The sequence below is a fragment of the Carcharhinus amblyrhynchos genome, chromosome 16, assembly GCF_965287045.1.
Source record: "Carcharhinus amblyrhynchos chromosome 16, sCarAmb.v2.hapA, whole genome shotgun sequence".
Taxonomy (NCBI): Eukaryota; Metazoa; Chordata; class Chondrichthyes; order Carcharhiniformes; family Carcharhinidae; genus Carcharhinus; species Carcharhinus amblyrhynchos.
In genome coordinates, this window is record NC_137339.1 from 25,447,238 (window position 1) to 25,471,206 (window position 23,969).

General features: G+C 40.5%; 1 long non-coding RNA gene across 1 annotated transcript; it reads right to left on the reverse strand.

Annotated features, from left to right (window-relative positions):
* Positions 1 to 2,471: 2,471 nt before the first annotated feature.
* On the reverse strand, positions 2,472 to 23,134 carry LOC145353906 (uncharacterized). The gene is made up of 3 exons (XR_013888773.1): positions 19,507 to 23,134; positions 15,115 to 16,030; positions 2,472 to 4,165 (listed from the first exon to the last, which is right to left on the reverse strand). It is a non-coding gene; the product is annotated as an uncharacterized LOC145353906 (long non-coding RNA).
* Between the last annotated feature and the right edge of the window lie 835 nt (positions 23,135 to 23,969).

The window sequence follows — 23,969 nt, forward strand, 5'->3', positions numbered from 1 at the left end:
TCTGACCACATCACGATAGCAATTGTTTGTACGAATGACCCTTGAATCCACCATGTTAATAGGGTAATACCACCACATGGCTTACTTCATTTCCATCATTTTGCTACACACTCCTTAACTGATCGTTTCAGGAAACAGCAAGGCAGGTAAGCCCCTAAAGGGGACATCTTCGCTTTTACAGACCTCACACACTTATATGGAAGGCCACTGGCCTCATGAGGTAGCACTGTGCCTTGGACATGGGAGATGACATGTCAGCAACATAATGTCAGTAGCACGTTAGTGAAGCACCACACAGTCACATGCCTCCCCTTTCCTATTCTTTCTCCCTAATCCCAGCCTGGTAGTTTGCCCCCACACTTGTCTTTTATCTTCCTTTTCCACAGATCCACAATAGATAGCATAGGAAGAGTAAGATGAGGAAAATTAAAGGGATGATCATGAAAGAGGGAGATTAACTTGGCCTCAGTTCCACCCATAATATTTTGCAAGAGTCTTTCAACCCATGTGCCTTTGTTGCAGTTGCCTAAAATATGTTTCAGAGTCATTATACCTGGATGCAGACTCTGATGTGAGCCTCTAAGGATATGTGGCACTGACAGCTGTGGCTTTACAGTCTACAATCTTATTTGTGGTAAAAAAGGGATGACAGATGACTGCCATTTTGGGTTCTTGGTTTGGCATTAACATGAGCTTCCCAAATGTCACATTACTGTTGCATTCTACTCTCAGTGCACAGCAAAGTACTCCAAGATTGACAGTATATCTGCTTTCCTGCCACGGAAAACGGCTAATGTTACGCCGTTGTTTAAGAAGGGTGGCAGGCAAAAGGCAGGGAATTATAGGCCGGTTAGTTTAATGTCTGTTGTAGGTAAAATGTTAGAATCCGTCATCAAGGAGGAAATAGCGAGGCATCTTGAGGGGAATTGCTTGATAGAGCAGACGCAGCACGGTTTCATTAAGGGGAAGTCGTGTCTGACAAACTTATTGGAGTTCTATGAGGATGTGTCTAGGGCGGTGGATAGAGGAGAGCCGGTGGATGTGGTCTTTCTTGATTTTCAGAAGGCGTTTGACAAGGTACCTCACAAGAGGTTATTGCAGAAGGTAAGGGGGCATGGAGTTGGGAGTAGGGTGTTAGCGTGGATAGAGGATTGGTTGTCAAATAGGAGGCAGAGAGTGGGGGTTAATGGGTGCTATTCGGATTGGCGGTTGGTGACTAGTGGAGTGCCCCAGGGGTTGGTGCTGGGGCCTCAGCTATTTACCATTTATATAGATGATCTGGAGGAGGGAACCGAGTGTATGGTGTCAAAATTTGCTGGTGACACCAAGATTGGTGGAACGGCAAATTGCATGGAGGGTGTGGAGAGTCTGGAGAAGGATCTAGATAGGCTGGGCGAATGAGCCAGGAACTGGCAAATGGAATTTAATGTTGGCAAGTGCGAGGTGGTCCACTTTGGTAGGAATAATGGTAGGAAGAACTATTACTTACGTGGAGAAAAACTGCAGCAGGCGACGGTGCAGAGGGACCTCGGGGTCCTTGTGCATGAGTCGCAAAAACCCAGCCTGCAGGTGCAGCAGGTGGTCAGGAAGGCTAATGGGATGCTGGCCTTCATAGCGAGGGGGATTGAATATAAAAGTAGGGAGGTCTTGCTGCAGCTGTATAGGGCATTGGTGAGGCTGCAGCTGGAGTACTGTGTGCAGTTTTGGTTGCCGCCCTTACGCAAGGATGTTTTGGCCTTGGAGGGAGTGCAGAGGAGGTTTACTAGGCTGATACCGGAGTTGAGGGGGTTGAGCTATGAGGAGAGGCTGAATAAACTAGGCTTGTACTCGTTAGAGTTTAGAAGAATGAGGGGAGATCTCATTGAGACGTATAAGATGATGAATGGGATGGATAGGATAGAGGTGGAGAAACTCTTCCCGCTCAGAAAGGACAGTAGGACTAGGGGACACAGCCTCAAGATAAAGGGGGGGACGGTTTAGAACGGAGTTGAGGAGGAACTTCTTCACTCAAAGGGTGATGAATCTCTGGAATTCTCTGCCCGTTGAAGTGGTGGAGGCTACCTCGCTAAATATTTTTAAGACGCGGGTTGATGGGTTTTTGATAAGCGAGGGGATTAAAGGTTATGGGGAGAGGGCGGGAATGTGGAACTGAGCCACGACAGATCAGCCATGATCTTATTGAATGGCGGGGCAGGCTCGAAGGGCTAGATGGCCTACTCCTGCTCCTATTTCTTATGTTCACCCTTTCCACTGGTGCTATAGTCAATGCCACATGAGGGACTGTCTGCCAAGTTGCTACAGTGTGCTTTTCAAGGCCCGATGCTCGAGACCAAGGCTTCCGAGGGGTCCTCTACACGAATCACAGTGTAGTCAGTGGGTGCGCCAGAATGGATAAACAGTCATGCAAGAAAACTTGTATGTGGATGTCACTGATTTAAAGCGAATGGCAAAAAAAAACCAAAGACAACACATGAGAGAAAACTTTTTTTTAATGCAATGAGTGGTTAGGATCAGGAATGCACTGCCCGTAAGTGTGGAGAAGGCAGATTCGATCGTGGCTTTCAAAAGATAATTGGATATTCACCTGAAAAGGGGGTTAAAGCACAGGACTAGAAGGGTTGCTCTTGCAGAGAACTGGTGCAGACACAATAGGATTAATGGGTTCCTTCTGTACTGGGACCATTCTATGACTGAGTATTTTTGATTAATCTTGTAATTATTTGTACATTTAAGTTGTGAGCATTTTATTTAAGGATGATTGACAAATTAATATGTCTGCTTAAACCAATTTGAAAAATAGTGATTTGATCATTTCACCTTATGTTTGTTTCTTGATGTTCACAGGTAGGTTTTTAGTGAGTGTAATTTTTTAGGAACAAATGTAATGATTTTCTTTTACAAATAATTGTTCATGATTTGTCAATTTTTGTCCAAACAGCATTTTTCCATATCCTCTACTGAATAGGAAAAGGGAATATCTTCTACTTCAGTAATATTAACCTTTGTGATCTTATTTAACACCCATCAAACACAGTATGAAATGCTCCCAGTTTCCCTCTCCACATCCTTTCCCCAGGTTGTAAAATCTATCTGTACTTGTACAGATATCCAGTTTCATAATTCTCAAAGTAGTTAGTGAGTGACTAACATTCTGAAATAATGGTAAATTTAGTTGTGCATGGAGGGAAACCCAAGACTGGCTAATTACCGTGTATTGGTTATAAAGCTGAAATTTCCGAGAGTGATATGACTGTCTTCATTGGAACTTTGTTTGACAAAACTTGTTGGCTTTTTGGGACAAAAGAACCACTTAGTCTTCAGGAGCAAGTCAGGCTACTTGACTGGCTACATCAGCTCCAACGCTGAAATGTCAAAATCTGAAGGAATATTGAAAGGTGTCAAATGATTTGAAGCAAAGACAATATGCACACAGAAATGCGAATGTTGTCTACCTTAGTATCAGTGGCACGGACTGAGTTTAATCGAATGCTGAAGACACCGTAATGTTAAGTGGTGGAAAGTGCAGTGCTGGACTTCAAGTGTAAATGGAGAAAATCTCAGAAAAAAAGGAAGTTGAAGCTATTAGAAGGTTGTCTTGTGGTATTTGCATTGAAGCTGCTGTGACAGCAAATCAAATATTGCTTTGATAGTTGTTGAACTCAGCCTGTGGTTAAGCCCATTTATGTTGTTTCTCAAAAAAAAAGCCAGTACTGCCAGCAAAGAGGGTCCTGCCATGAAAAGGGTCTTAACAGCCTTTAAACAAAGGATGATGCTACCATTCTCATTGAGGTAGTGGAAGGTGCTGCTGATGTCAAAAATGCAAGTAACAATCTCCTGATTGTAGAACAGTTAACATGGAGTTTCTAGTTTTGCACTCACAACTTTTTTTTGAACATTCTGTACATTCAAAGCCGGCAGTGCATTGGGCAAGTGTGTCTATGTGCTCATGAAAGAACCCCTGTGCTTTTCTTCATGGTTGATGGTGAAGGAAGAATTGAGTTGCAGGGGAAAGCTAAAGACTTTCTTTCAGAGTAATATCCTCTGTCACCACTGGGTGTTGCATAGTACACACAAAAAAGCCTGATGACACGCTGACTCAGGTGACCAAAGAGTTTTGAAAAGAGATGAGAAACAGAATGTTGAAAAACACTCGGTCAGGCGGCATCTGTGGAGAGAGAAACAGAATTAATATTGTGGGTTTCATCAGAAGTAGCTATTAGAGATTAACAGTTTTTAAGCGAGCATAAAGCCAAGGGAAGGGTGTGAGGAAGAAAAGAACTAAGTGGAAGGTGATAGGATAGAGGGTAAGAATGATGAAAATGGTTAGATGGATGAATGCCGATCTAGGGCTGTAAAAGACAAAGAAGGTAGAATCTGGCAAATTGAAGGCTCCCGGGACCAGTCATGAGGCGAAAAGTCACAAGACCCGAGGGATTCAGAGTAATTTACCAGTTATGTACTGATATGGGATTCTTTCCTCACCCAATACCGCCTCGACTCCCAGCAACTCTAATCAATCCTACCTCTTAACAGCACCTGCTTTCCAAGAAAATAGGAGAGGTGGTTTGGATCTAAAGTTATTAAATCCAATGTTAAGGCCAGTAAAGTGAAATGTGCCTGTTAGGCATTTTACCATGAATCAGCATTTCACCATATGACACAGCCCTTTGAGAATGTATGAAGGAAGTGAGGAATGTGCCCTGGTTGGTGTACTTCAATGTCCATCACTGAGAATGCTTCAGTAATATTATCACTAACTGAGGTGGTCAAGTCCTTAGAACATAAGAAATAGGATCAGGAGTAGACCATTCAGCCCCTCCAGTCTGCTATGCCATTCACTATGATCATGGTTATCTGCCTCAACTCCACTTTAATGTCCACTTCCCAATTCCTTGATGTTCTGAGAGATCAACACTGTATCTATCCCTGCCTTTAATATATTCAACAATAAAGTATCCACAACCGGCAGAGGTTGAGTTCTGCAAAGAATCATAACTGAGTGACCAAACCTCTCTTCACCTCAGTTCAAAATGATTGACCCTTACCTTGAAACTGCTGAAGGATGTGGCTGCCAAGCTGGACCAGCTCAAGTCAGAGAGAGAACCAACATGACGGAATAGCTGCTTGACCTTGTTCTCAGCAATGGGTTAGGGGCAACTGCGATGACCCTTCATCCTGTGTAGTGCTGCACACTATGCAGGATAAAGCAATCCACTTGATTGGTATCTTATCTATTCCTTTCATTACCAGCCACTGAGATTGCTATGTGTACTGTCAGCAGGGTGTACACAACAATTTGTTAACAACATGTCTTCAGCTGCACCTCCCAAACCCACATGGTGGTACAATGGTTAGCACTGCTGCCTCACACAGCCAGAAACCTAGGTTTGATCCTGAGCTTGAGCCGCTGCCTGTGTGGAGCCTGTACCTTTTCCCCGTGTTTGCATGGCCTCCGGGTGCTCTGGTCTCCTCTTACACTCCAAAAGATGTGCTGATTAGGTGCATTGGCCATGTTAAATTTTCCCTCAGTGTACCCAAACATGCAATTAGGGAATTTTCACACTTACTTCATTGCCGTGTTAATGCAAGTCAACTTGTGACATTAATAAATAAACTTTAAACATTTAAACTTTAAAGCACAACCTTCACCATCCAGAAGGGAAACAGGTTCGTGAGAACATCATTAGTTCCAAATTCTGCTTCTAATCATCTAGCATTCTAACTTGCACATAGATTGCTGTTCCTTCCTTATTACTCAATGGGAATCATGAACATTTCAGTTTAACAGCAGTGTGGAAGCACCTGCTCAACAGAGACAGCAGAGGTTCAAGAAGAATGCCCAGTACCAGCTTTTCAGGACATCTCAGTCAGTTACAGATGCCAGCCTTGCCAGTCATACATATTCCCTGATGTAATAAGTCCTCGGAGACAGAAGTCCCTTCACCAAAATCCCTTTACTTACAAGTTTGCCACCAGCATACAGAGTGTTTTCAGTTAGCTGTCTGCACCAGAAGTCCCAGACACTGGCACTCCTTGGTTAAAATCAAAGCAAGAGGCTCCCTGATTGGCCCATCAATTTGGCCCTTAATCAGGGAGTTCTTTTCATGTGTCAAATGAACTCAAATTAACTTAGGGACAAATTAAGAGGGGTAGCCCCCCAAAAAGGACAGGGGGGATGGCCCAAACAGAAACCAAAGTCCAAAGGAAACTTAAAACATTAAATCAAAATGTGGTTGTGAGGGTCTGTGACGCACACCAGCCCCTGCGGTGCCCAGCGGGCACGGAAGGCATCAACTGCACCCGTGGACACTGCGTGCTCCCTCTCCAGGGACACCTGGCTGCGAACGTATCCACGGTAGAGGGGAAGGCAGTCGGGATGGATGGTCCCGTTGATCGCCCGCTGCCTGGACCTGTTGATGGCAGCCCTTAATCAGGGAATTCCCATTCTAACAGGCCCACTTCAATTACCTGATTATAGTCATTACACTTGATAATTAATTTCCAAACTACCTTCAATTAGTCATGTGTCCATTTGAGGCATTTAATGTAGCATAGCCTTGACTTCATCTACAATCTTGAGTGTTCATCTCAGCCTAAACCAAAATCTGGATATACTGCTCGACAAGAAAGTCAACTTTCTTCCCCACATCAAATAGCTTTGTTTCGCCTTTGATAGTTTAATCGACTCTTTTCTTATTAACCCTGTCCCAAAGTGCTGAAAAACTAATTTATGACTTTATCATCTTGAGCCTGGATTTCTTAAATGCTTTTCTTGCTGACATTCCTACCCACATTCTCACAAATTTACAGTAATTCGGCAAATCCCAACCTGTGGTCTCACGGGCTGAAAGTCCAACAATCCCACCAGCTCTGTCTTCACCAAGTTTTATTGGCTGTCCAGTCCCCAGTGAACTTCACCCTTACTTCATGGCCTTGTCCCATCCTACCTTCTTGATACCCTGATACCATCCAATTGAAACTTCTTGATCCAGTGAGTGCGATAATACGGAACTCATTATCACAGCGAACTCTTGGTGCATTTGAGGGAGAGCTTCATAAAAAATGAGGGCGAAGGGAGTTGAGGGTTATGCTGATGTACTTAGATAAGGAATGATGAGTGGAGGCTAGAGTGGAGCATTAACATTGACATGGACTAGTTGGGCTGATTGGCCTGTTTCAGTGCAGTATATTCTGGTTGGGATTATCCACCTCCATTTGCAACGGATGGGAAAACTGGTAGGCGTGGAAAATCTAACAGGAGTTCCTAAAGGGCGTTTATGCTGATGGGATTTCCTGTTCAGATTGTCCCCGCCCCTCCTCCATGACATAATGGGGTTCCCACAGTGAAAGGTCAGGAAACCCATTATCATACGTTAACATAAAAGCAAAATACTGCGGATGCCGGAATCTGAAACAAAAACAGAAAATGCTGGAAAATCTCAGCAGGTCTGACAGCATCCGTGGGGAGAGAATAGAGACAATGTTTTGAGTTTAGATGATCCTTCATCAGAGCTGGACCATACATTAACTTTATCAGAGCTGGACTATACATATTCCCCTGCTCTATTCCCACTACCCCACCCTCCCTCCAATCCCTCTCCCTCCCACCCCCCACCCCACCACTGACCTAATCATATCGCTGGGATTTACAATGGATCCTGACAAATGTTACCTGTTGTAAATGGGTAATCTAGCAGGGCACACAGGTAAGTACAGCACCCACCCCCCCCAACCCCCCAGAGGGAGATTGTTATGCCTGGACAGTGCCCCTTGGCACTTCACTCAGAACTGACCCCTGCTGGCAGTGCCAGGGATAGTGTCAGGGGCAGTACCTGGGCACTGTCAAGGGGAGGGGGAGGGCTTCCTATGGGGAGATCCATGAAGGGAGGAGGTGAGAGTTTCCCAGGGATGGGAGGGAGAGAACAGTTCCCTCTGTTTTTTAGGGGGTCCATGTGAGGAGTAGCACATATGCATGGAGAGTGTCTCTTAGATTTTTTTTATATAGATTGGGGTATTCATTAAAATGGTGCCCTGATCTCTTGAAGGCTGAGGTTGCAGAATGCATGGACTCTGATTAGAGTCCACCCCCCTTGCAGGATCCACCTCTAGGATTGTTTAAAAACTAAATGTGAAAAAACATGCCAGGAAAAGGCAGCAGTGGAGCCAGGGGCAGGACACTGCTTTTCCTACCTGAGTTAACACTTAGAGAGTGGAATTCCATCATTTTTAACTATGTAATTGAACATTCCTGAAATGCAACCCGTATTTTTCAGATAACACCTTACTACTAATTTCTTCTCCCTCCCAATCAGTGTCAACTCTTTCAGTCACTATGCCCTGTTGAGTTCCCTTCCTAAATATGAATTCAAGCTCAGTCCAAGACTTGAACAAATAAAACTCAAGACCTTTAGTATTATTGAGGATGTCATTCTTCAAATGTGATGCTAATTAAAACTCCCACCAACCTCTTCCTGAAGAATCATAGACCCCTACAGTGCAGAAGGAGGACATTTGGCCCATCGAGCCTGCACCAACAAAAATCCCATCCAGGCCCTATTCCCATAGTTCCGGCGTATTTACCCTGCTAATCCCCCTGACATTAAGGGTCAATTTAGAATGGCCCATCAACCTTGGTCAACTTGATTTAAGTAACTCAGTGTCATAATTGAAAGAGCCTGGCTAACATTCCTTCCTCAACTAACACAAACGAAGCTTGACATTTACTTCATTGCTGTCTGTGGGATATTGTTCTGTGTAAATTAATGGTGGGAGTCACTCAATTTGAAATCAAATCATCATACGTGAAATACCTTTTCTATGTTAAGATAAAGCAATATGTATATTTATGCAAGTTTTTTTTAAGCATCTTCTCAATATCAGATCCATGCTTTCAAAAGCCTCTCAAGTCTATTTTTAACAATACCTTCACTCTTCTCCTAACAGTAGTGTGGCTATAAACTTGTTTAAGGCACAAAGGGCAGAAAGTAGTGGTGAATTGTTTTTCAGACAGGTGGAAAATATATAGTGGTTTTCCCCAGGAGTCATTTTAGGATCACTGCTCTTTGTAATTTCTGTAAATAACCTGAACTTGTGCACGTAGAACATAATTACAAGGTTTGCAGATGACATGAAAGTCAGAAAGATAATGAACATTGAAGAGCATAGTAACAGACTTCAGGGAAGCATAGACTAGTAAAATGGGCAGATAAGTAGAGATGAAACCTAACACAAAGAAATTTTAGTAGGAAGAACGAGAAGACTCAGTGATGCAATTTTAAAAGGGGAGGAGGAACAAAGGGACATAGAGGTGTATGTACACAAATATTTGAAGGTGGTAGGATATGTTGAGAAGGCTGTTGACAAAGCATAATCCTTGCTGTTATTAATAGAGCAAGGATATTATGTCAGATTTTTATTAAAATTAAATATTTTCTAGGTATCCGCTAGAGTTTTGCTTTCAATTCTGGGCTTCACTCTTAGAGATGGTAACAAGTCTCAACACCAGGTTAAAGTCCAACAGGTTTATTTGGAATCATGAGCTTTTGGAGCACTGCTTCTTCATCAGATGAGTGGAGGTTAGTTCACAAACAGTATATATAGGCAAAGACATAATTGCAAGATAATCACAGATTAGAATATGAAGAAAGGTTGGAATACAAGTCTTTACAGGTAATCAAGTCTTTACAGGTACAAACAGTGTGCGTGGAGAGAGGGATAATCACAGGTTAAGGAAGTGTGAATTAGTAGGATTTTGCAAACCCAGGCAGTATGGTGGGGGTTACGAGTATTGTGACATGAACCCAAGATCCCCGTTGAGGCCATCCTCACGCATGCGGAGCTTGGCTAATCACCACTCACCCGAAAAAGGAATAGCACTCCAAAAGCTTGTGATTTCAAATAAACCTGTTGAATTTTGACCTGTGTGGTGAGATTTCTTTCTATGCCCGTGCCAATCCAACACTGGCATCTCCGCATCTTGAACAGAGAAGGTTAAGAAGAGATTTGATAGCAGAGTTAAAATTCATAAAGTGTCTGATCGAATAAATAAAGAAAAGCTGTTTCTATGGCTGAAGTTTCAATAGAGAACACAGATTTAACATGAATGTCAAAAGATGCGATCTGAGAAAAACAAATGCAGTGTTGTGATCTGGAATACACTACAGGAAAGGATGTTGGAAGCAGACTCAGTACTAACTTTTGTGATGATATATGTATATTTTTAGACTCCTGTGTTTCTGTATATATTGTGTGTAGGTAAGGGTAAAGCTGTATTGCTGCGTACAAGGTAAATCAAAGGAGGGGCTGTTGGAGTTGAATTGTTATGACATCTAAGGATTAAAGATGTTATCTTTTTGCATTCTGTCATGAGGCCTCATGGTGGATTTTAACTTGCAAGTAAACAGAGTAGATTTGAAATTTGCATTTGGGGATAAGCGTTGAAATTGATATATGGCTGCTGCTTTTCAAAGGAGTCTCAACAGTGACAAAAACTGTTGTCTTTTACAGGATATTTATGAAGAAACAGAGGTAGATGTTTTGAATTTTATTGACCAAAAATGGAGGCAAAATAGGAACGTAACAGGTTTTATTTGGGAACCTGAGTTTTTAAAGGGTTATTTAAGGACTAAGATGAAAGGAGTAAAAAGAATATTTATGACAACAGAACTTTAGCTGTAGAGAGTTGCTGTGGGGAATAGTTTCAGTGAAAGCCAGCTCATGTGATTTGGAGTGAGCTGAAAAGCTGAAAAAGCATTTTAATCAAAGAAAAGCAACTCAGTGTTAGGCTAGGAGGATATTTGTCCTGAGCTACTGTATGCTTTGAACTTCCCTTTGGAAAGATCATATCAGCATGAAATTATTCTTGAAAATCATGGATCGTCCTTCTGTTTAAAATGAAAGTAACATCTCAATTTGAGTAATATTTCTGACTTTTATGGTTGAGAAACTATATGGGTTGCTGCCGGAAAGATGGTTTTATTGCATATCTTTGTTAAAGGATTTTGCTGGTTATTTTATAAGAATTTTCTAAAAGTGTATCTTTTATCTTGTGTGTTTAAGTTTTTTACCCCTTTTAATAAACATTTACATTTTTCAAGTTTATAAATTATCATTGGAGTCCTGTGCTTTTACGTTCAGTAGCTTTTCCTCCTTGTTTCAACAATACAAAAAGAGAAGTACAATCAAGTAAGACTGATTTCAACCTGAAATCAGCATTAACATCAGCTGTGGTTGTAACAGTTTCTAAAGGAATTGGATCAATTCTTGATGAGAACAACTTGAAGAGCTAAGGGGAGTGGGGAGGGCTATAAGGTAGCTGGGGAGTGGAACTAATTGGATAGCTCTGCCAAAGAGTTGACACAAGTATGATGGGTTAAATGGCCTCCTTCTATGCTGTATCATTTTATAACTCAATGATAACCTTCAGTTTCTTACCTTTCACCTGTTCAGCACTAATTTATCCACATGGAGACATATTTCTGTTTACAGCACAAGTAAATGTTATTGTTTTGTGCTCTCAAATAGTTCCTGTTACATACTGGAACTGGGCCATATTTCACCATTTTGATTCTAAGTGCTGGGCGGACTTGAAACTGGGAGTGTTTCAGGTCCAACTTTTAGACCCGTTCTCAGGCACCCCCATATGCATGCTACCTACAAAAATATCAGCAATTCTGAATGGCACTGCACAAGCTTGTGGGTGGGGCTTAACTCACCCGAAACCCTGCAGATCCGATCAGCATCTCCAACTGTGCACGTGCAGAAAGAAAAGATAGAATGCTGCTCTCTTTCCACATCCCTCCTGGGCCAGATAATGCCTCCTCCTGGCCCCCAGGGACATTGCCTCACCCCCACAATATGACTGACCCCCTTATCCCCCCCATCTTCCCACCACCCAGACTGATCACTGGCCTTTCCACCCACTGATCTCAGGCAGAGTGACAGCAGACCCCCCCCCCCCCCCACCTATCTCAAGCAGACAATCATCGGATGATAGGCACCTGCCTCCTCACTAACTGGAGTGCCCAAATTGGACTTTTGTGGAGTATGTCTGTTTTGCGCCGATTTTGGACAGGCAAACGCAGTGATAAAGAGCGAAGTGCTGGTAAGGTTGGGTGTGCGGCTTATTAAGTCAATTTAAACGCATGCAAATTTTCATGCATTTAAAATTTTTTTTAAGGCCATTTTCAGGCTTTGGTAAAGGGGGAACCGGTGCCAGGGTGGTTGCAGATTGTGCTACTCGCCTCACACCCAACTTCAAGTTTTAATACCTGAAAACAGGCACAACATGATGGTAAAATCAGGCCCACTGTATCAATGTTTTTCATTAAATCACAAAAGAATTTGAACCTTTAAAATGTTAGCATCTTTGGTGTATTCTGCATCCCCAGAGGATAACTATTTTTAAAAGTTTTTATTTTGTATACTTTTGAAGTTCAGTAATGGCTTTCTATATTTCTGCTTAGATGGATTTATTACTGTCATTTTAATGGGCACAGCAACACTAAAGTATGACAAAAACCTCTTATTTCCACATTATATTTTCTCAATTCTCTTATTTATTTCTTACAGCATTATTTTCTTGGTTATATTTAGTTTATGAATCCATCTGTTTTCATCTGCCTTTGCTGACCCATTGACTATTTTTAGAACCTGTATTATTTTGGTTAAAGTTGATTTTTAATTATCTAAAAATTGGTTTAAAAAATAATTTCATTTCAATTCCCTGTGTCACACAAATCATTCCATGAATCTCAAAAATATGGAATTCTAATCTCCCTCAGTATTACCTGCTTCCTACAAAAACTTTTCTTCAACCTCAGTTTGACCAAGTTGCCATTTCTTGATTTTTCTCATCTTCTTTCCCATCTGGTGGTGTTTTTACACTTTCTACATTGACTCCTTTGTTAAAATCTTTCAAGAATAATAAAAGGATTTCTACTAAAACCACTGGTGAGCCTTTTTGTAAGTGTATTTTATAACTAACTCAAGGAGTGGAAGGTGGATGATGAGATAATGTGTTGGTTGTGAGACTTGACACACAAAATATTAAGTTAGATTTTTATTGTGATTTTTACTTATTAAATTTCCACAATATTATTCCATGATTTAATGTTAAGAAGATCCATAGATTGTATTTTTTTTACACAAACAATTTGAGATTAGATGCTAAAGAAAATAGAGACAAAGCATATGTTGTGAATATTGTGATGGGATTTAAACTCCTCCAGTGAGAAGACTTGATATTACTATTGTATGCCTTACGAAAGAGAAGTTATTAAATTGTCAAGTTTCTAATAGTTACTTTCTTAATTCATTACCCAAATGATAAATTGAGCATTCATTTCTAGTACATTAAGATATATTCTGAACCTAGAAGTCCCTCCTGGGCTTGTTTCTACATTTAGCATCCCTAGTGTAGACTTTGCACGATTCAGTTAGGGAATAAGAGGATAAGGGTACTTAGGGAATAAAGAACAGTGAACACAATTCAGATCCTGCATCATTTGCTTTCAATTAATCCCGAATTCCTAAAATGTTCTCCTATTGCAAAAAACTCAGCACCAGGAGTGTTAAATCATACTAGGTCAAATCAAAAGTGCATTTAGCAGTGACAAGCGAGAAACTGGCTGTAGTGTGTCCTGACTTGGTAATTGACTATTCATCCTGATAGATGATAAACATCAGTCATGTGAAATAAATTATTTCCCAAAGGTCTTCATATTATATTCTGTTTATACCATGCATTAAAAGTTAATGTAGTAAATAATTAGGTAAAGTTAATTAGGTAAATATGGGTTCACTGGCTCACTGTATTCCTTTGTGATTTAATAAGTGCCTCAGGAGGAAGTGCCAGCGTCAATTAAGCTTTTGTTGTCCCTCAGTGGTTCAAGTGTACTGTCTAACTTATATAGACCAGGTTCTCATTTAATCCCCATCTGCACTGAATTAGTAATTGCAATGGCACTGGTGGTTAGTAGTTGGCCTTAGTATCCTTGGGATAGAGAAGAAAAACAGCAGATAGGATTCATTGCTCCTCTGGCTCACTAGCTCTAAATTATTTTTTTGACAAGTGTTGGATGAGGGACTGTTGCAATACCCTCCCAGTAGTCTACTCTTACTCACTGTCTAGGCTTGCATAAGAAGCCTGATCACTTAAATGAGTTACCGAAGACTGTTTTTTCTGTAGCACCATATTCCTGAGTGAACCATTGTGCTCCAGCTTTTAGGAAAGGAGGGGCAAAAATTGGCAAAAAGAAAATGACAAAGAAAAATTAGTCTCATGCATTAACTTCATCATATTTGACAATGTATTTCATGGAAATTATCAAACACAAACTCAAGAATAAATGCAATTGTCAAAATGAATGTCAATTACATTTGCCAGTAGTTTCAGAGGTTAGCTTTCTACACAGAGTTAAGTAATTACATGCCTTCTGAATTGCTTAGCTGTTTAAAAACTCCTGCAATTCAATCTTATGCTGTTTTTAAGTGACAACTTTATAGAAGAAGGATGCAGATGTGCCATTAACAGAAAGCCTGTTTGGATGAGCTCCAGTGTAAAAGTGGCAGCATTACTTGAGAGTCAAGTCAATGAGTTGGCTCCCAAATGTACTGAACATTTGAGAAGTGAACACTTCAAGAGCAAGGCTCATCCAGCTTAGAGTCCACACTGGATGCAATATAATTTCAAATTAGTGCAAGGCTACATTTTAAAAGCAGTAGACATGAGTCAGACCTAGTTCCCTGGTCAGTGTGACCACGATAAGAATCATTTCCCCTCACCACAGCATATACTATACAGAGACGCCAGTCTGAGACTGTATTTCTAGCGTAGTCTAGCTATTCAAATTAGTGAAAATAAATTTGTGTTATATATATACTTTTTTTTTACTGCTTTGTCCTTTCTTCACGTGAACAGTAATCTCGTTCATTTGCTAAAGTTGCCAAAAACAATTTCAGACCAATAGTTGCAGCCTAAATCCAACTTCAAGACTAATTCCTGAAGAGTTAATACATGAAATATTTAGTTTGTGTAGTTTGTTTATGCTATTTGCAACACAGGAGTATGGAAATAAATGAAGAAGGATGGTCACATACTGCAACCCAACTCACCGGAGTGTGGTAGTAACGTTCTTTCTCTTCATGCAACAAAAAGGAGGATCTGGAAAACTATTAAATAGCCATCACAGATCTGGCGCAGATTGCGCCACTGTTCGCTGGGGACCAAATTCACTTTGAATTTTTGTCACCGTTTTGGACAGCTGCTCACCCTCTCCTCCTACTGCACTGACCAGCAACGAGACACCTACATTAGGATGCGCTTCCCAGAGAATCAAGGACATGGGTATTTTCTGTCTGTAAATCTATCCTGGTGTGGGGAGCAGCATTCAAGAGACTTGGTTGAAATAGGTTAGTTTTTTTTAGTTTAACGTCGATTAAATAATAAAATCAATTCGTGGTGGTGGTGGGGGTGGGGCGGGGAGAAAGATCTCAGGTAGTCCAAAACCTGAGCGTTTGAATTGTTTTCTGCTAAGCACTGGAGGCACGAGTTCTTCAATCGAACTGAGTCGTGAATTGAAAGTGATAAACGGGTTACCATTGAATCCAGGCTGTAGTGGGAGGAGCACCAAAGCTGCCGCAACAGTAAACAATATTAAGGATGTAGAAGCCAGACATTTTTGTTAAGCTGCTGTGTTCTGTCGCATTGGTCTATCAAACACTGTAAGTTATGGCGGCCCCATAGATCCGAAGCAGGCAGCGGTACTATAAGCAGAAAATAAGACAGCGTTCTTCCTGCACACCGTGACCATCAGTACAACCCATCCGACCAGTTGTATTTTAACTTGGAGCAAACCGGAGCTTGCGCCATAATGTCAAATGTCTACAGAGGTTATCAACTGCAAAGCCTCAATCTGTTACAAGTACAGCGATTGCGGTCAAACCATGTCAGTAATGTACTGAAACAGCTTGAAAAAGCTGGTTGTTCGGAGATGTTCGAGGTGAATCAGTGATCTGTCAGGTCCTGCTGCTGAAATACAATGAAACCCTCTTGAATAAACATTTAACCAGTCAAATTTGTGAACACAATCAGTTCACAAAACGAATGCTACTTATTGAATAGGCATAGTTTGATATTGCATCAATAGATTTAGTCAGTTGAACACAGTTACTGAGGATTCGATAGACAAGTGGAGGACAAAATATGGTTTGCTGCAAATTTGCACTTTTCAAATAACATTCCTCTTCATATATATTATGTCCCTTTAATATATTAAGCCACCCGTTCCACATAATATGATTCTCAGTTTGATCCTATATGAAAGATCAAAGTTTGACTCGCTTAAACACGTTTTAATGAACTATAGAATTTATGGAATTGTCGAAATCTATAAGACCTGCATTTTTTTAACCGCTAACTTGGCTTAATGAAAGTAAGTTTCTCCCTGGAAAACCACTTGATACTGATGCCCTACAGACAGCATCTCGACTATTAACGAGAAGATGGGGAACGGTAGCTTGAACGTCGATTCCATTTGCAATGCTAGTCATCACAATCTGCATGTTATTTCTAAACGCTAACCATTCTCAGCATTGACCAGGACACCTTGAAGTGACCTTGTAAACAGGAGGCATTCGCATTATACTGCAGAGTGATTTATTGTCCGTCGCCTCTCCAGCTCAAAAACTGGCGATAGGAAACCTCTTACTTATGGGGTTTCTTTATCGACAGTCCAAGTGTAACTTTTTTATTGATAGATTTGCAGTTGCCTAAAGATTTGTTTGACCGATCCCCGAATCAGATTTTAGTGGATGGCAAATTTCAATGAAGAAGATGTTGGAAATACTCAGTAGGCCAGGCAGCATGTGTGGAGGCAAATGCAAGAGTTCGAGGACCATTAACTTAACAGAACTGGGTCGTCGACCGCGATCATGTTTCTCTCCTTCGCCACAGGCAGACCTGCTGAACATTTCCAGAATTTTTCCTTCCTCTTTCAGATTTCTAACATCCCCAGTATTTTGCTTCTAAATGACAGGATGGCGAAACTGGGTCAACTCTGTTAAGGACCATTTGCGAAGGCGGAAAATGAAACCCGCTCAAATGGACAATTCAAATCGGCAGCGTTATTACCTGATTCATTTAGAGTTTTCATTTATGATAAGATATTTACAATTCACAATCTGCTCGCGTTTGGCCGGATTTAAAGTGAATAATAATATTGGGATATACTAATAAACAAAATACTCAAACGAAAGAACTGTCTCTACAAAACACCAATAATAAAAAAAAGAAGGTAAACGGGTAAAGTAGGGATGGGAATTAGAGAAACAATCTAGTTAACACATAAGAAAACAAGTTTTCATTTCTATTTTCCTGGGAATTGTATTAAGTGGTTAAGTAACAATGTATCCATGCATCTGAAAGTAAGTTATGGAATGAAAATAGGAAATAGTGTAACCACATTGCAAGGTTGTAGAACAGGTTAATATTCGGAATGAGGCCTCTTTAGCCGCATTGGGAGCCAATTATGGCGAAAGATCACCAGCCTGAACAGTAATCTGACTTCTCTCGAGATGCCGATGGAACCCCTCTGTATTTTCCACATTTTCGGCTTTGATTTCAGGTTTCCAGAATTTGCTTCTTTTTAAGTCACACATTTGTTAATTAATGTGTACTTTTTTTTAAAAAAATGGATATAACTGAAGCTTAGAGGCGGCGCCAACTTAGACTAATGCCCAATGTGGACATGTTTCCTCGAAGGCAGCAATGATGTGTCTCTTCATGACTGACATTGACTATTTCAAAGGAGGGGAAGGCAGAGGGGGAAAAAATGTCATGTTGCATTGCTGGTACGGTAAGAATATGAAGTTATAAATAAACCAGTTATTTTGTTAACCATTCCATTTTAACTTTTAAAAGGGGACTTTAAAAAAAAAATATAAAACCAGTCAAAAACAACTGAAATTTCCTTTAGTCAATTAACTGTAAATATATTTGCGGAACGAGAGATACTAAAATGGGATCATATAGAATTGAAGGCATATTAACTACATAGACATATCATTACACTCTGCATGTCTGGGTGTATTGAACCCTTGTGCTTGTGGCGCCAGATTAACCTTCCTGCTGTATGACTTGTATATCGATGTTTTAAGAATCTGAGAATATGCTATAACTGGCAAAAAAATTCAAATGTATTAATGGCGGAAACTACAATGTCATCAATGTCATTTGAACACTAATCGATTAGCAAACCTGCTTTATCCACAGAGAGGAAAAGTACCAACCCGCTGATAGTAACACGAGCTTCACAAAACATTACTGTGCTAAAAATACGCTGGATTGCAATTCATTGATCTGCATATCATGTCTGTAATCCTATCTGAAATGGAACTGTATAAATTCATTCCTGCTTATATTTTTAGAATTCTGATTTTGTTTACCCTAAATGGTTGGAATCTATTTCACAGTCTACCTCGAGAACATAGAGGGGATATCAAATCTGGGAACATGATCCTCTAATTGGAAAATTAAACTATTGAATAGGGTGACAATATCAGCCCTGCAGTGTTACACTTCCATCGTATTATGCGGCCATCATTGAGTTCGTTGTATGCAGCCGATTCGCAACATTAAAAATCCAATTTTCCACGTAAAATTTCGTTTAATCTTTTTAAAGAAATGTTAGATTGGGTGCGACACGCTCCCGTTTAATAAATTGCACATGGTCGACGTCTCAAAAAGCATTCGATCAATTAACACTCCAACCTCTGAGCGAAGCCGTTTCCGATTCAAGGCCGTTTGCAGAAATTGAGCACTTCATCTAACTTGACACTCCAATGCAGGACTGATAGAGGAGTGCTGCATTGTTGGAGGCGCTATCCTTTGGATGAGGCGTGAGACAAAGGCCCCATTAATATGTAGCAGTGGGTTAGGAGTATGTACAATTGGAAGCTCGTGGGAAAACAAAGCCTTTTCCAGGGGTCGGGTTCATTATTTCCTCTCTCGGCCAGCAAGCCAAAACAAGCTGATTATTCATCTATCTCACTGCGGCTTATGAAACTTTCGCCTGGATGATGATAACATTTCAAAGCAATTCCTTGGCTGTCAAGGTCTGAGAGACATTACATAAGTACAATTCCGCAATTTACATTTTGCACAGGGAACAAACTTGTGCTAAACTTTCTTTGTTCCTTTGTTTGTTTTAGTAGGTGGTTGGGTGGCTCAAATGGCTGAGTGTTTAAATTATTAGGTGTTCTTAATGCAAAAGGGGGTCTTGATTCAAACGCTTGGACTTTCCAGGAGGGTAATGCTAGGTGTGAGCTTGAAGGGGGCGCTCTATTGACAGCCATCACTGCGGTTAGCATGAGAGCCAATTCTCCTCCGCACTGGTGCAATGGGACAACTGAGGAAACTCAACAAGCTTCACTCTTAAACACTGTTTGAACGAACATTTAGATTTTCCAGCACGATCAATGAAAATGTATCATTGGACTATCACTAACCTCTCCAATTTGTTGGAAATAGGAACACTTTTGTTCATCCATGTAGCATTAAAGATGGGCCTTCAGTTCCACCGAACATCAAAAAATCAGGTGGTGCAATGGACCACCCTGGTAAACGTTGGTTTATATTAACCAGTAGGTAGGTGGAAGGGAAGACAACGACTGGCAAACGTATACCAACTGAGGCTGCAAGGGTAATAAGAAAAGTTGAATAAATTTATGTTAAACGAAAATCTATCATTTTTAATTTCTTATGGGGTCTAACACTATTTCTCGTTTCTTTTCCATCGGTCCAGTATCCAAGACTATGCAGTGCGTCAGTTCGCTGCTTTCCTCCATCTGCACACACACACAAAACAAAACATCAAAAGGTGTATTCTATTACATGTCATTTTGTATATACCGTAACAACTGTTAGAATAGACATTTTCAATGTAACCCAAAAGAATCGCATCAATTTCCGTCAGTTTCGGCGTGCAAGGAAATATAATCTTTGCTTATCAAACCCTCCCATACTCACAGGAGTGGTGAGCAGTTCAGTGCAATGAACACTCGCTACCAGCCACCAATCACTGGAAATGTTCGAACTAAGTGTGCAGATCTGACATGGAGAAGGCCCATCCTGATAATAAAATCTTGAATTTGTCCGCAATGTTTTAAACCCGATTCAATGATGTAAGAGCGACCTGAACTAGAGTGACGTAAAGCTGATGATGATTACGGATCCTTCGATCGATCTATTAAAATGAATGAATTCTCCCTTTGTATTGCGAAGACTAAGTTCAACGCAAATTTCTCCCAATGCAGCAGAATCAACCTGAAGGCGCTGTTCCCCGAGTCCAGTATTTGCATACACATTCTCAGCGATTGCAAGAGCACGGTTACAAGTGAATACATAGTGACGCATTTTCAAAATAACACTTTGTCGCTTTTTGCATGTCAGAACGAGCAGAATAGAAAATTCCACCAGCATCCAACAAACATAAAGTTGTTTTTGTTTTGTAAGTAGAAAAGCCAGGATTGCTTTGTTGAATTCCAGATTGGACTATATCATTCTATTTTTTTTAAAGTCTCATTTATACAGAAACTCACAGATAGCATTTATAATACTGGTCATTTCCGGATCTCGTTTGAGTAATCCGCTTACATCAAATTTTTGCAATTTATGCCACTGTATGTTGACATTTGCGAATGTGTTTTCGACAAGGCTAGCTAGAGATATCCCAAGAATTTATTATAATTTAATCCAGACTAGATTAATATTGTCGGGTTTTTAAAACCAATTTTTAAAAGCTGTCAAATGCAATGCTAAATTTTTGTAAATTCTTTTAAAAAATAAAAAAAAGCCTTAGTGTTAAACATTCCTGACCGGGCCCATTATTTAGAATCCTGCCACATTTTATGAGATTCTTGAATACAACAATGGCATTGAAGAAATGATTGTCATTAACCTTGGGAATCCATTAAATGAATTGACTTCGTTCTACTTCTGATTCTTGGCGAATGGAAAATGACAGAGAGAGGCACACACACACAGACACACAAAATAATTTCAACTGATGAAACCAGAGTTTTTTTTGTCCAAGCAAATCTGCTATTTAATAGATGGCAGTGAAGGAATACAACAAGAGAATTCGCCTAGCCTGGCCGAGAATGTACAGCAAGATCCAGCATGCTTTTGTATTTACAAGATCGCGTTACAAGACAAGGTGAGGATAACTGGAAGAAAGTACACAGTCGATCGTCGAAAAATAATAAACACAATCACAACAGCAACTGCAAACTATCCGCTTCACTGTTTGTAGTCCAATTCGTGTTGCGATTAATTGAATCACCGCAGACCGGCCTGTTTGTTTTACAAGGATTAAAGACAAAAAACATCTTCGCGCAGCAAACCCTTAAATGCTTCAACTGGATCCAAAATTTTCAACAACAAAATACTCGTATCTTAAGGATTGAAAAGGTAGGCTTGGTCGATTTGATTAAATCGGCGTAAGATGCTGCAGACGAGAGTTGCTTTAAAGGCTGTTGTGTCCAATTAAAGTGGAATTGAAGTTTAAGGGCCCCTCTCTTGGCATTCACCGCGTGCCTTAATTGTATGGACATTAAATCAAGGTCCGCTGTGAACACGCAGAGCAGGACTCAGCATCGCTAAGTCACGCAAACTGTCCATCCGCCTATACATCCCGAATTATACAATGTATAGTCCCAGTTAAAACAAAACAAAAATCCACACTATTATTTCTTTAAAAGAAAACAATGACCACCGGACGAATGGTTGAATAAAAATAGGTAACACACGAAAGCAACCAGATCTTCATTGATCGGGATCCTAAAGGTCCGTGGTGCAAAGATACAAAAAATAAAACCCTCTACAATTTAAGGAGCCCTTTGCTCTTGTTTCCAGTTAATCTCCACGCCCGTTAAGATCGATTGCAAAATCCATCTTTTCTTCCCAATTTACATTGTAGACAGGACATTGAACATATTATTCCGCCTAAACCCGTAATTACAGTGTATAGCACCACTAGCTTTTGTTTTAAAAAGAAGCAGATTTACCGATTCCATTGCCGGATAGCCTCTGCATCAGATGAGAATGTCCCTGACACATCCATTGTTAACGAACTCCAGTGCGGCTTGCTTTTTTTTGTTGAAAAGAGCGGAGGGGGGAAAGGAGGAGGAGGAGGAGGAAGAGGAGGAGGGGAGAAGGGGGGTTGGTGGAAGCGATTGATCTGGCGGCATTCACTGTTTTGACGATTATCTCGTTGGACAATGCCGAGGAGAAGGCATCGGGCAGCTCTTCCCAGGCACCAGCGATGGTTCGGAGGGAGCGATCAGCTGAAGAGAGCGTTGGTCTTCTGCTCTTCTGTCCCCCAGACTGTTGAAGAGGCGAGGGAGCTTCTGCAATTTATCCGGTCTCTTTATCGGACTAGAGGCAGTTTGGTCCAGTCCTGGCGTTGCAGCTGATCTGATCCAGTCTAACGGATTAATCGCCCTCCATCCAGACAAGCGACACATCTGCTGATTGGGTTCAGCACAAGAGGATTACATTGGACCCATGACGTCACTGCTGGGCCAGAAGTTCTCCCCCATTAACCAAATCCTGATCAGCAGGATGTCCTTGAAACTAAAGGAGTGAAATTCTAAACGAATACCATCCTGTAAACAGTTCCGTTTAATTGACGTATCATTGAATCACAAAACCCCTCTCCTATTTGGGCTGCATACCTAGCACCAATTATGTTTGAACAGCTCCAATTTAAACACAAATTCAGATTTTAGGAAGAAACCATTTTTTTTCTCCATTGCCACTTTTTGGCCCAAAATATTAACTTTCCGCACTTCTGCTCAAAATATTAACTCTCCAAGGGTCCTTCTTAACATTCACCCCCATTTGTGTCAAATGAACATTTTGGCGGATAGCTCACCACCACATCTTCATTGTTTACAGCCAGGGTGATATCTTAAACTTAACGTTTGGCTTTAGATATCTTTAATCACCAAAAAATGAACAGAAATGAATGAATTTAAGGCTGCACGTCGCCCAAATCAGGTCAAAGTGCTGAAGGATGCACATAACAGTTTGAGAGCGGTGCAGATCGCTGTCCATGGTATTGAAGCGAATCAGCACTTTCTTAACCTGTAAGGGTGACCTCATTGTTACTTCATCCGGACATATCTCTGACAGTGCTGAATTTCTGCTGGCTAAGAAATCAAGCAAGTCCTCTAACTTATATCTAAATGCCTTGGTTGAATGGAAGTGTTCTATTTAACGCATTAGTTGCATATGGGCAAATCGAAGACAGGTCCATTCTAAAGGCAAAAATAAGGAATGCAACGTGCATTTAAATTTAAGGATTTGTGCATAAGAGTGCAGTAAGTCTAGTCGAACATCACCGTTTGTAATGATATATCTAGATACAAGTTTCATTTAAATACACCATTTTATGTTTTAAGCCATCAATCGTTTTAATACACGGGTATTGTTGGTGAATTCTCTGATATTAAATCATTTACATTTTAAAGACGGATCTGTGATGTCACTTAATATATGTTGCGAGAATTACATCTGCGGAAATGCTGGATGACAGATTTATAGCAAAACACCGAACAAATCAATAGATTTATTAATACCTGCATATCGTCCATAAGGTATTAAATTTTGTTCAGACCATAATGCGTTTGAATTGTCTTAGATTTGAAATATTTATTTAAAATAATCACATAAGATATTTTAACCCCCTTGCTTCTGCTCAAATACTTTTAAAACCTTTAGTTCTGTGTGTAGCCTGTATTTTTGAAATATATGGACAATAGAAATGGAAGTTAACTGTGGCTTGACTTAAATGAACAATAATTTAGGGATTGTAAAAAGTGTTTCTTGATTTTAGGCAGAAAAAAATCTCGACACTGAAGTTTATTTACAAATTACTGTAAAATGTTAAAGGAAGTGGGATAGGCAT